We start from the raw sequence: 13134 nt of genomic DNA on the forward strand, positions 1-13134 counted from the left end.
CACATGATCGCATAGGGGCAGGCGGAGGGGGAAAAGCTCTTTTTCGCTCTCTGTTGAAACCCACTTCCCTGCCCTACCACTGCAGGACATCACATTGGTGTCTGCAAACCCATGGCCCTTCTTTGGATGGGGAAAGCAGCCGGCACAATCACTGGGTGGCAGAGAAACAAGCATTAGGTGGTTTGTGGGATGGCTGCCAGCATGAGGCACAGGGAGGCTGGGATATTTACACTAGGGCCACGTCGGATGGGGCTTGGAGCAAGCTGCTCTAGTGGAAGGTGTCCCTGCCCGTGGCAGGTGGTTGGAAGTGGATGAGCTTTAAGGTCCACCCCAAAGCGTTCTATGATCCTATGATTTGTGTCACCACACACAGTGCATCAGTCCAGGGTCAGAAGGGATTTAACAGCCATGCCTGTAAGGCACAGTAGCTTGTAGGGACTGAGAAGATGATATCTTAAAACCTGGTGTTTTCTACATTAATACATTGTTTTCAATGCCAGGTACATTCTACCTTTAACTCTACAGATTTCAGAGTTAATACAGAAATAAGTTATTCAGCAGTGCAATAAAACATGACTGCCTTTTGACAGCTTTGTTCTCTTCTTTCTTCCTGAGGCATGAGCAGAGGAGCTGGTCTGGTGCAGAAACCTATAACTACAAGTTAAACCACAAGAGTTCAGAGGGCTTGGTCCACCTCCTGTGGAAGTTAATAGGCATAGTCTACTGCTCAGAAACCAATGGGATCCAACACACAGCAGCTGAATCATGGCTCCGTACGTCTTTGAGAAGGAAAAATCTCAGTCCCTTTCTGATTTTGGGGCTGCCTTCCAGCTTCAGGAAAGGGTTAATGGAGTGGACACTGCTGACTCTGGACTTTGCTCCCTCTGCATGAAGGGCTGCCTGGTGGTTGTAGAACAGCCACTGGTTTCCATACTCCTGTTTTCCCCCCTCAACTCTGCTATTGACTTTCTCTCTGACCTTGGGTACGTCAATTCTTCCACTGAAGTAAGTGGGAACTCAATTGCATTTTATGTTTCTTTATGAGTCAGATTCCCTTTCTGCAAAATGAGGATCATAACGCTTAACTACCTCTCGGAAGTGCTCTGAGGCCGAACAACAAATTAATGTTCAAGATCCTTGGATATATATTTTTAACAAAAACCCTTTACAGATACGCGAATTTCACTGAAAATAAAGTCAATTTGGGGAAAAGTTCTGCAGATGAGGATTGTTTTCAATGCATTTCTTGCCTTGGAAAAAAAAAAGAAAGAGATTGAAAGCATCATTGTGAAATGGTTGAGATGCCCTTTTTCAACATTTCACAAGTGAAACATTTTGGGTTTTCATTTGGAAATTACTTTCCATTTATTTTTTTTCATTATATTCTGTTCTATAAATATGACACAAAATCAAAGCAAATTGAGGCATCGCATCTCTGTTTGTTAAAGTGAACTGCCTTGAATTACCTGAAAGGACATTACCTTCCTTTTTCCCCCCTGCCTTAATTCCCTCTGCAGAGAACTCTGACACCTCCTGGATTTCTCTGGCTGAGCATCTGACCTGCTTTCAAAAGCCACTGGGAAACGGGATTTTGATCCTCCTCAGAACCTGTGAGGGCATCAAGGCTCTGTGATGCTGCCCCAAATGTCAGTGGGGCTGAGTCCTGAGGAGCTATTCTGCTAGAGTGATAATATATCATAGAGACGCAAGAGCTGGGGAGGAAGGTGAAAGGCATCATCTAAAGATGTCCAGTTAAATGCAGTCCTGTGACTGGACACTGATTTACAGAAACCCAGTATTTGAGCTCTGGAGGAGGCTGCCTTCAATGGCTGCAGAGTCTCTGTCATGGGAAACTTCAAAATGATCCTAGACACTTGTAGGAAAGGCAGAAATGAAGCTGACCCTCTATGAAGCAGGATGAGGAACAGATGAATACCTGCGGTCCCTTTCAGCCCTGCAGGCTGATGCCGTTGTTTGCTTGGGCAGCATGGTGCTGATACCAGGAGGTGCCCTCGCAAGGCAGAGGGACCACAGCAAGGAGAAAGGCAGGGGAAAAAAAGGAGGAAACTGAGTTTTGAAAAGGCACATAGAAGCAAAAGAGAATGAAAGAGAAGCAGAAGGGGAGCTGGCTGGACTCACGAGGCATATTAGCCAAGGGAGGAAGCAGGAGGTAACGCCAGAGGGGTCCAAACACAACAAACACTAAAAGCAAAACTCAACTCAGCTGAAACTGGGTCTTTAATGACCGTTGTGCATTGGATCTACAACAATTTGGACAAGAAATGAGTTACTGAAAGTTATGCTTCTTATCATGAAAGTTTCTTCTCATGTCCTGTCCTTTCCACACGAGCCACAACATCCCAGCCCTTCCTCACTCACATCCCAAGAGCAGCTTTAATTTGGGCTCCCCTTCTGTGTGTGTTTGTTTTTCCCTTGTTCCAGCAGCACAACTACCCCAGCCATTGACCAGGCAGGATCAAACCTGCATCCCTGAGATGAGAGAGCTCCCAGGCAGAACACAGGGATGTTCAGCACAGCGAGCGGCTGATCCAGCAGAGTTCAGGGAAGTTGGACAAAGACCAAGCTGCAAATCCTTTGTGATGCCAGCTGCCAAATGTCTTAATAGCCAGCAGCCCACTTTATCCTTGACTGCAGGGCATACAAAACACTGCCTGAGAGACGTGGCATGAGGTGGGAAAGGGGCAGCTTCAGCCCTCCTATCCCAGTCTCTCTGTATTTGTTCCTACACCTTGGTAAGATCATAGCAAACACTGCACACCAGTGGGGCAGCCAGGGATGTGTGACAAGGGTCTCCCTGCTGTGTGAAGGTCAGTGGGCACTTGCAAACTGATCTGAACTGGGTGAAATGTACCTTGGGGTTGCACAGTGGAGGTTTCTAATGCCAGTGTGGAGCCTGCACTGCTGTCAGCACCCTCCTGCATTGCCACAGCCCTCCCATCTCAGAGGACATTAAGCAGTGCTGCTCCATCCCTGGCAGTGTTGGATGGGGCTGCTCTAGTGGAAGGTGTCCCTGCCGGTGGCAGGGGGTTGGAACTGGATGAGCTTTAAGGTCCCTTCCAACCCAAACTATTGATGATTCTATGACATCTCAATGGCCTGTGGGCCCTGTGACCTTTCTTACTACAGTTCTCCTGGAGATCAGATTAAAGGCAGCAGAGGGATCTGAGCTCTATCTCTGCTGACACTCTGGATTCCCACTATTTATCAGCTTCTCTTTAAAAGGATTTCAGATTGCATTTCCGTATCTGGCATATGGAGACTTTCATTTATTTGACAGGTTGATTCTTTTATCAGACATTTATAAGGATTTACAATACTAATGCACTCCACATGCAGTACAGGATTTCACACAGAAAAAGGGCTGGCAAAAGGACGAGGTGTCCTCAGAGGAGTTTTCCCTTCTCTTTCTCATTCCACCTTTCCTATGCCTTACAGAATCACAAAGGTTGTGATAACACTAATGCCCTTTCCAAGCATTTTCTGCTGGGATACGTGATGATGGATGTAGGGTTTCTTCCAAAAGCAGAGTGCATGAGGCCCTTCTTATGGCTGCATCCAGAGGGATGGGGATAGAGGCAGCAAGAAAGACCTTGGCAATAGTCAGCAATAGGCAAAAGAAGAGGAGAAAGGTGCTGAACCCTGCAGGGGATGTGCAGAGAGGAGATAGATGCTGGCTCTGCTATAGACTGAGCTGCAAAATAAAATCCTCTGGGACAGAGACCATAGGGCAGGCATTTCTCCTTTATGACAGCCTACATACAGTGAATGAAGCACAAGATAGCCTCCTTCTCTGCAGAGAGCAAGGGTATTGGGAGACATCAAACTGCGGTACAGAGGAGGCACAAGAGGAATGGAGACCCAGCTAACTGCCTCCCAGACTCCTGATTTCTTGTTCCAAGCAGGAGATACTGAAATAATGTAAGTCTTCCTTGTGTTCCTGTTGGAATAACAGAATATAACTTCTTTCTGCTTAGGGGTAGCAGACGGAAATAAAGCTTGTTTGGTCTCCATCTTTTGCCCTCACCTCCGATTCAAAGCCTGCATTATTTCCAGTTGCAGCAAAGGGCAGGGGAATAGCAGTGGTATTTGCCAGGCATAAAGTTGACTTTCCCATTTCCAAACTACACATAGAATTAGTTTCTCAGATTCTTTCAGGGCTTTATAAGGAGAGGTTATTTCTGCTGCCTAGCTGATGATTTGCCTAATATAGCTCCAGTCTCATACTGAGATTCGCTCACTGATTTGACTTTGATTTGACAGTTGCATTTGGTCTACAACGATCAATAACAGATTCACTTTGGTAATACAACTCCTTGATTTTCAGTTTGAGCTGGTTAAGTGCATGGGTAGAATCTGTAAAGCACCAGAGGCCCCTCTGGCTCAGTTAGGACCATAGGAGCAGCCCTTCAAGAAAGGGCTGACCTAAGACTCTGTCCTGCTCCCTGCCTGAGTGCCCTGGGTACAACAGGGTGATGCTTGATGGCAGCAGACCCTGCCACCTTCAAGAGTGTTGCCCTATTTACCCTTGTGCAGACACCCAGTGAGCTGGTTAAGGGAAGCAAGCCACCAGAGAAGGAAATAAGAGAAAGAAATGCTTTTGTCCTATTTTAGTTCAAACTGGCTCAGAGCATCAGATGTGCTGGTTCCAGGGGCAGAGCAGCAGCAGAGCCGGGTGGATTTAGAGAAACAGCCACAGGATTGCTCCAGCAATGTTCCTCCAGGATAATTACAATGCAAATGCAAAGTGGGTTGAGGAAACTGCACTAACCCATTTATTGGGATTTCCTCATTAAACATTAAAGGGGCTTCAGCTGGTGATGCTAAGCATCACATGACACTGCCACTGGAACTGTGAATGGCCACATCTACTTGAGCTTAATGAGATTTAATTAATTGATAGCCACACCTTACTTCCTCAGTATTAATCTGCCTGCAATGCCTGTATTGTCTTTAGTCTCTTCCTCAGTTTGAAGAGGGAGAAGATATGTTGGATGACTACATGGCACTACAAAGAAGGTAACTGGTGCTGTCTGTACAGAGGCCTTTCTGATACTGCGAACAAGGTATTTTTGCTCTTGCAAGGGGATTGTTTTAGCCTCCTATTCTGCCCATGTCCTGCTAAACAGACATGAAAATAAAGGGAGAATAGGGGAAAGCCTCAGGGTGTTTAAGAAGGCGCAGCACTGAGAAGGCTATTAAGAGTTTGGTTTAAACCTTCATCTAAGAGACTGGCAGGCAAGTGCCATCCATCCAATATGCAAGCACAGTTGGATAATGTTAAGGGTGATGGCTAGCTGCAAACAAATCTTGGGTGCCTGTTATTTTGCTGTGAGTTTCCATGCTTTTTGGAGAGTTTAAATCAGAACTTTAATGGGCTTTTGATGTTGTTGGAGTTTGGTGAATAGTTTGCTGTTGTATCTGCTTATTCAGTGAAATAGCGAGGAAGCGCTGTTACAGTGGGAGATGACAAGAGACTATAGAAGCCTATCTCAGCTGCATTTGCACAGCAGAAGCCTTTAAAAATCACTGTGCTATGAACAAGGCATTTCCATATTTCACGGCTATTTTTGCCGAATGCCAAAAGTTGTTGATACAGCAAAAAAAGATTTGAAGGGAAAAAAGGGAAGGAAAATGTCCTTCTGCTATTCCTTTCTTTCAAACAATTTGCATTTCAGCCATGTTGCTTGGCAAAGCCAAGTATGTTGTGGCTGTAAAATGATAAGCACATGGGCTACACCAAGGATGTTTTTCCCCTGGCATTTAGTTAGGAACACAGGGATTCGGTATGAAGTGGAACATTATCTTCATTTTTAGCTTTGATGCTCCTCTCTGCCCTAAAGCTTACTAGGGCAGCTATGTCTTTTGGGACAAGAAGGTCAGAAGAAATCAAGGACACTGATTATCAATGTGTCTTCCCATTCAGGCATGTGGCAACAGAGTAATTAGCTCTCTGCATTCTTGACAGCCATTATCCCCTATACCCCCCTTACTTAGTCCTACAGCAGCCTATGAGGCTCTATAGTTCATGGTCTAAGAAAGCATGCATGAAAAGCCCAATAATGGGGAAAGGCAGCCCTGCTATTTGGTTGTTTGGTGAGTCTGTGGGACATGGCATTAGACTGAGGATGCTAAACATTAGCAAAGGGAACAGAAATGGAACTTCAAGGAATGTTTCCTGCTGTATTAGTCTGCTGTGATTCCAGAGAGGTTGCTCAGGGCTTTGGGGTATTAGGTCTTTCCGTGGTGCTGTGCCCAAAATTGTTGGTTGCTTTTCAAAGCCCCTGGAGTCTGTGTTTGCTTCTGTATCATTGATGCTAATGATCATCTGTGACCGTTCCTTAAAGACCTTCCATGTGTTTGGCAGTCATTTGGGACCACTGTGAAAGGCATAGTGTATATACTGAAATGCTCAAATGAAAGCATGTGTACCTCTGCAATTAGCTCAGTTCTTACAGCATTGCTAAAGAAGGCAAGTCTGGGGTATGTTTTCCAAGGATTTGGAAAGATTTCTTGGGCTGTGACTGGGAAATCTGCTTGTGGATGATGGACAAAGATCCCATCCATGCTACGTACCAATGGAGACTACCAATGTGCTGGGTGTCTTGAGCCTGCCCTGTGACTACCTGGTAGCCCAGCACACTGAGGGCTTTCAATGTGCACCACAGAGAGCAAACACTGCTCAACAAGCTCTTTTTAACCCAGCTGCAGCATCTTGTCCTTGACCTACCTTCAACAGCTGTGAAGGGGATGAGGTTTTTCCCTTAGACCAGCAGCCCAAATAAAAGCAGAGACCTGCAGTTATCCTTCACTAAAGACTAAAGTTTCTCTGGGTTGACATCAATACAGTGACTACAGGCAGCCCCAGACTGGCCAAGGGGCTGCCAGTAGGGACACAGTTTTAAACTGCAGGTTGGGACACTAAATTAAGCTGTTCCACCCGAAACCTCAGGCTCTGGGGCTCAGGCGTGTCCCATATGAGGAGGGGGAGGCCACAGCACAGGGCTGGCAGTGAAAACCCAGCCAACCCCTCCCAAATCGCTGAGCATCCCTATTGCTCAGTGTCTCCATCTATAAAAAGGGATTTTAACACTTGTCTCAGATGGGTGTGTGAGGGTCTGTGGCTGTAATAAACCCTGCAGCTGTTGGCTGGAATGCACCGTACCATCCCTTCACTGTTACTAGGGAATAATGCTTTACATATGACCACAAACTGAATGAGGTTGTGGAGGGTAGCTCCGTGCTGTGTAAGCTATGGTGGTGTTGGCTCAGGATAAGCAAAGGGTTTGAAAAAGTCAACTCTCTCCTGAAGGTTGAAATACAGAAAAAGCCCATTTGATTGGTTTTTAATGGTGGGAAGATCGCACAATTCTTTTGTTCATATGCTTTGGGGTCTGGGAGCAGTGAAAGAGCGTCAAAACACTAGAAAAGCAAAGTGAACATCTACCATTAACCTGACCCTCAACAGAACAAGGCCGTTTTCATCAGGTTTCCACCATGTTCATAGGAGGACTGGGAACAATTCTGGAAATAACATCTAATGCGGATTGCTCTGCTGAAATACCTGCAGAAGTGAGCAACTCGTCCTGTGCACCAAGGAGGGGCCTGTGGAAACAAGTACAGCTTTCCATCAAGTAAAACTTTCCTGGCTTTGGCTCCGTTTGGGTCAAAATTTAGGGGATTACGGCAGTTTCCCCAGGCTAAGAGCAAAAAGCCAAGGGATGAAACACAACTGGAAACTTCCCATTCACAGGGCCATACCCTAACACAGATGTGCCTATAACATGGAAGAGAATCCAAGCCCGGCACAGCCACTGAGTTTTTCCTTTCCCTTTACAATCCCTGTTTGGATTCCAAGCTCTCCCTAGGCTAAAAGAGGCAAAATTGGAAATTAGGTCAGAGCTCTGAACTCCCATTGGAGACACTGAGGTCACTGGGGCTGTTACCAGAATGAAGTCTTTGGCTGCAATCGGTGCACGTTGCATACCCGGAGAGGAGCCAGTCCCCTGTGTTTCAGCGAGGATCCACTGGCCGCAGCATGACATGGTATAGGGTTTAATCAGGTTAGCTAGGTTTTCTCTCTTGATTTCACAGACTCCGTTCAGCACACCAGATTATAAACTTTCAACATGTAATTGAACCTGACTCGAGCAGCCAATTGTGTTACGGTGAGCTTTAAAAGGGGGAATGGCAAGGGCTAAAGTTTTCATTCAACGAATGCAATTTCTATGCGCAGAAATCAATTCAATTGACATCAGTTGAGCTTTAATGCTGAATTAAAGAGCTGCCAGGTTTCCCCCATGGGGCTTTTACAGTCCAGGTTTTATGAATTCATTAAAATGCACACACAAACTTTTAGGGAAATAGCATTACACTGTAATAAGAGCTACAAATCGACCATATTCCTCGGAGAGAGAAGTCTAATTTGAGTTGCCTAGTTGGCAAAATTGTTTTCCATCGCTTTGCATTTATTAGCAGAGGGTGTCATATTTTCCCTTGTTTCCATTTTGGTTTCCTGCTGTTTGCTTAGCAGGGGAGAGCATCATGTTTAGAAATAGCAAGGGGAGATGGAGCCTTTCAAAACTAGGTGCCCACTTAGGAAGCTGTGAGCATCATAGGGCTCCTCGAGGCAAACCGTGCCTCAGTGATGGGCTGGATGACTGAAAGATTCATAGAAAGTTTTGGGTTGGAAGGGACCTTAATGCTCATCTGGTTCCAACCTTCCTCCAGTGGAAAAGAGTTATTATTTTCATTATTGTGGAAGACTCGGTGGATATCTCTCGATTGATGGTCTCTGCCAACTGGAAGCTGGAGTTGCTCGGCCTCGGATGGAGGAGATAAGCAGGATGTCTGCAAAGACATCTGTGCCGAAGGAGAACTCGGCTTCACTGAGAGCTGAAGCTGATCTGAGGGCAGTGAAGTGAGAGAGCCAGACATTTTAGAAGAATATGTGTAGTTTCAGTGCCCTTCCCCTCCATTAATCTCACAATCCCACTGCAAAGCAGCAGCCCACAGCTTCCATCGTCTCCACTTTATGTGCGGGCACAATTAGACTCACACATACTGGCTTCCTCTGAGATACTGCCAATATATGGCATATATGGGAAGCTGCAGGGACAGCCACAGAAATCATACCCATGGAAAAGTTCTTTGACCGGGTCAGCATCACCGGGCTGTGTTGTGCTGCTCCTATCTCGCGCATTGCAGCTCTCTTTCTGATAATAAGCATTCTCAGGGTTTTGTTAAGTGTGCTCTCTAATTGGATTGGTGACCCTGGTGATTGGAGGTCTTGACCTATCCATAAAGCAAGTGGGACTCAGAAAGCACTATTTCCTCATCCCGCTGTTTTCCTAGCATGACTTGGCTCCAGCTTTTGACGGATGAGGGAGTCTCTAGGGCTAATTCAGCTCCTGCGGAGAAGGCACAGTCGATGTCATTTGGGATGGTGAATTCTGCATTGGGGACACACATGCCTGTGCAAGGAGACTGTACAGACAAATCTGACAGGCAGCCAACCCTCTGTCGAGTGGTAATAGATAACAGTCACTGCCAACTCCCATTTCCAGGCTAACTTAGTGATGTGGAATGACTCCATATGCTCTAAACAGATCTGATCTCCCACTCCAGTGGGTCAGGAGGACCTACAGAAGCAACAGAAAGGGGCACAAAGGGAATCACCCAGGACAGGGCCCTTTGCTCCCAAGGTCTAAGGTATTCCAGTGCTTCCTCCTTTGCTGGAGGCATATATGGTACTCCCTTCGAACAAACAAAACTAAACCGCACCTCTATCCCTAGCGATGGCATACGAATTATAGAGAGTAGCTTAAGGAGACAAGTTAGGAAACAGATTTATACAAAAGGCATATGCATCTGTTGGCTTTCTTCACTTGATTCTATTGATGCCAAAGTAGCCAACAGATCACAGTGTGACAGCAGTGGGATGGGCAGTGTAGAGAGGGATTCTTCGTGCCATTTCCTCAGTGTTTTGCGCAGACTGAGTTTCTTGTAGCTGCTCATGAAGGGTTTCGAGGAGGAGATTAGTCCAAAGATTACATCAGTGCATTTTGCTGGACAGCTATCACTTTTAAATAGCAGATATTCTCCCTTTTTTCAAATGCATCTCTCTCTTTTCTTCCCTACAGAGGTTTGCATACACCCAGGAAAGAAAATACAGCACAGATCTGCTGATGAGCCAGCTAACGTATTAGAAGTGGGGCAGTGGGGGTCCTCTCCTCCTTCTTTTTCCCTTTTCAGTGGATCATGCTGAGTCTTTCTAGATGAAAAGAAGAGTTATCATCTCTTTACACTTACAGAACTCACAGGAGAAAAGGGGAGACAAGAGGTAACTAGACCAAACTCTTACAATGATCCGAGCCAAGAAGGAAAGGAAGCGTGTCCTTTACCCATATCCCCAAACACTGTGACTACCCAGGTGGAAAGCTCTACCCAAGCTGTCTGGAGACCCAGCAGCAGCAGGACTGGGACCCTTCTTTTTAACCTGTAAATTGACACAAATGGGCAAATTACAGACCCAGCAGGAGGGATTATGCCTGAGGCTGGCAAGATGTGACTCACGCAGCCAAAACGGGGAGAAGGGGAAAGCTCAGTGCATCCGTTCCTTGCCTAATCCCTTTTCCTAGGTCAAGAAGCAAAACTCCTTGGAAATCACAGTGGGCACAGCAGGGCAGGGAACCTGCTGCTGGCCAAGCCCTGCGGGCAGGGGCAGAAGCCACGTGCTGCATCAGCTTCCCACCTGGCTCACACGCCAGAAGCTGCCAACTCCAAATGTGAAGGCTTTCGAGCTGGAGAAGCTGAAGACACTTGACAGTGTGCCTGTGGATGCAGGGAGTGCCTGTGACAGATAGACTGCTGGAGAGAGCTTAATAAGAACAGTTCCTCAAACCAAATGTTCCAGAACTTCGGCCAAAAGAGACAAATCCCATGGGTCTAAGGAATATTTCTTAACAAATTTGATACTAACCCCTTTCCCATTAAAAGACATTGGGAATCAAAGCCCATTCAAACATCTCCCATTCAAACTGTCTCCTAGGCTAATATTAATACTACAGGTTATAGAGAATCCCCTTTTATTTGACTCCCCTCTTCTTCTTTATACTCCCAGCTGCATCCTCTACTACACCTGACAGTGACTGCACTGGACCGTGGAAATCCATATCCCGGGGGATGGAGAAGGAACAGACAGGTTGGATACTCCTGCAGCATCCTGCCTATGGGGAGTGCTGTGAAAAACAGCCGCGATTCCTGACCGGCAGCACCAAGGTTTGTATTGTCTTGCTCTGGGGTCTATCTAGCACAGGCACCCGTCCATGTCCCCCCTGCCCCGGGAGGAGCTCGGGATGCGCCGTGGGGTGGTTCACTCGCGGGGTGCGAGTGACACCCTGTGGCCACCTCTCCCCACATCTTCCCGGAGCGCCAGCGCTGGCAACGAGCAAGGGATGGGAATGGGATGGTTTCAGACCTCTCTGACCGCCCTTCCCAAGGGATCTCTCCCCTTTCGGGGTGTACAGAGATGGGGCTCTTGCAAAGGAGGGGGAGAAGAGGAGCCACCGTTTAGGTCCTATGGAAATGGCTCTCTCCGCCTCCGGAGTGGGACCACAGGTTTTCTGCCCCATGTGGCCAATCCGTTTCGAACTGCTGCTCTCCTGCCCCTGATTTTAGTTGGCTCATCACTCCGTATCTGCGGTAATGTGCCCAGCTCTGGGGCACCAACACAGGGACATGGACCTGCTGGAGGTCTCTGATTCTGTGATAAGATTTCAGGATCTTTCGATAGCTCTGGCCTGAGCAAAGTACTTACACTTCAGGATATCTTTGCTTCTGAGATTGCCACTCGTGCTCAGACAAGAGTGGAGAGTTGAATGGTTTGGGCAAAGAATCACCTTGTGCTCTCCCTAAGCCAACACAAAACACAGCAAAGAACCAGTCATCTTTGGACCCAGATCCAGACTCTCATAACTGTTCAGGCATGATGTAGATGCAAGATCCCCTCTACTCTGCTCTTGTGAGACCTAACTTGGAGTATTGTTCAGTTTTGGTGTCCTCAACATAAAAAGGACATGGAACTGTTGGAACAAGTCCAGAGGAGGCCACGAGGATGATCAGGGGCCTGGAGCACCTCCCGTATGAAGACAGGCTGAGGAAGTTGGGGCTGTTCAGCCTGGAGAAGAGAAGGCTGCGTGGAGACCTCATAGCAGCCTTCCAGTATCTGAAGGAGGCCTATAGGGATGCTGAGGAGGGACTCTTCATTAGGGACTGGAGTGACAGGACAAGGGGTAACGGGTTCAAACTTAAACAGGGGAAGTTTAGATTGGATCTAAGGAGGAAGCTCTTTACTGTGAGGGTGGTGAGGCACTGGAATGGGTTGCCCAGGGAAGCTGTGAATGCTCCATCCCTGGCGGTGTTCAAGGCCAGGTTGGACAGAGCCTTGGGTGCCATGGTTTAGTGTGAGGTGTCCTTGCTCATGGCAGGGGGGTTGGAACTGGTTGATCTGAAGGTCCTTTCCAACCCACACTATTCTATGATTCTAAGGCCATTAACCCAAAGTGCTCCCAGGCTCACCAACACCAGATCTGGATGCAGGTTTAGACAGAGCTCTGTCATAGCTCAGACCCAAGCCCCAGCTCTACAAGTGTTTCCTTTCATGGATAACTGCATATTTGGATGGTTTGAGGGCTTCTTCTTAATTTTTCCACATGATGACATGAAGTAAGGAAGATGTCTTACTCCCGGCTCATAGAGGGAATCATCCAGTGCACCGCTGCTTAGTTCTGAGGGTGCCGAACATTCTGGCTTGCTGCAAGCAGGGAGGAAAAGCATCTCTTACAAGAGCAAGAAAAACCCCTGCAGTGCAATCACGGAGTTGCTGTATGACTTTGGATCAAGCATTGTTTTGTTCCAAATGTCAAATTCTGGGTGCCTGTGTTCAATCCAGAGAGGAGGTAGCTTGAAAACCATCCTTCTGTCACTGTATTTCCAAATCACAGAGTAAAAAGCAAGCGGAAGGAGCTCTGCCATGAGGTTTGCCAATTCCTTCCATTGCAGCAGCAGGCCAGCAGTTCTCACATTAATCCACTGCCCCCAGCCCAGTTAGGGGCT

The 13134-nt window shown here is 47.0% G+C and overlaps 1 protein-coding gene across 2 annotated transcripts in view; it reads left to right on the plus strand.

Moving 5' to 3' along the window:
* The first annotated feature begins 302 nt into the window (after positions 1-302).
* The window catches only part of TXNRD3 (thioredoxin reductase 3), a 60023-nt gene continuing 47191 nt past the window's right edge, over positions 303-13134 (plus strand). For both annotated transcript variants that reach the window (XR_009743864.1, XM_061456069.1), the window contains exon 1: positions 303-307. The gene's annotated coding sequence lies outside the window, so the exon portion shown is untranslated. The remainder of the gene's footprint in view (positions 308-13134) is intronic.

The sequence above is a fragment of the Pezoporus flaviventris genome, unplaced genomic scaffold (assembly GCF_033815535.1).
Source record: "Pezoporus flaviventris isolate CSIRO_AGI_PZ_B2104156 unplaced genomic scaffold, CSIRO_AGI_Pfla_v1 ptg000021l, whole genome shotgun sequence".
In the NCBI taxonomy this organism is placed as follows: domain Eukaryota; kingdom Metazoa; phylum Chordata; class Aves; order Psittaciformes; family Psittacidae; genus Pezoporus; species Pezoporus flaviventris.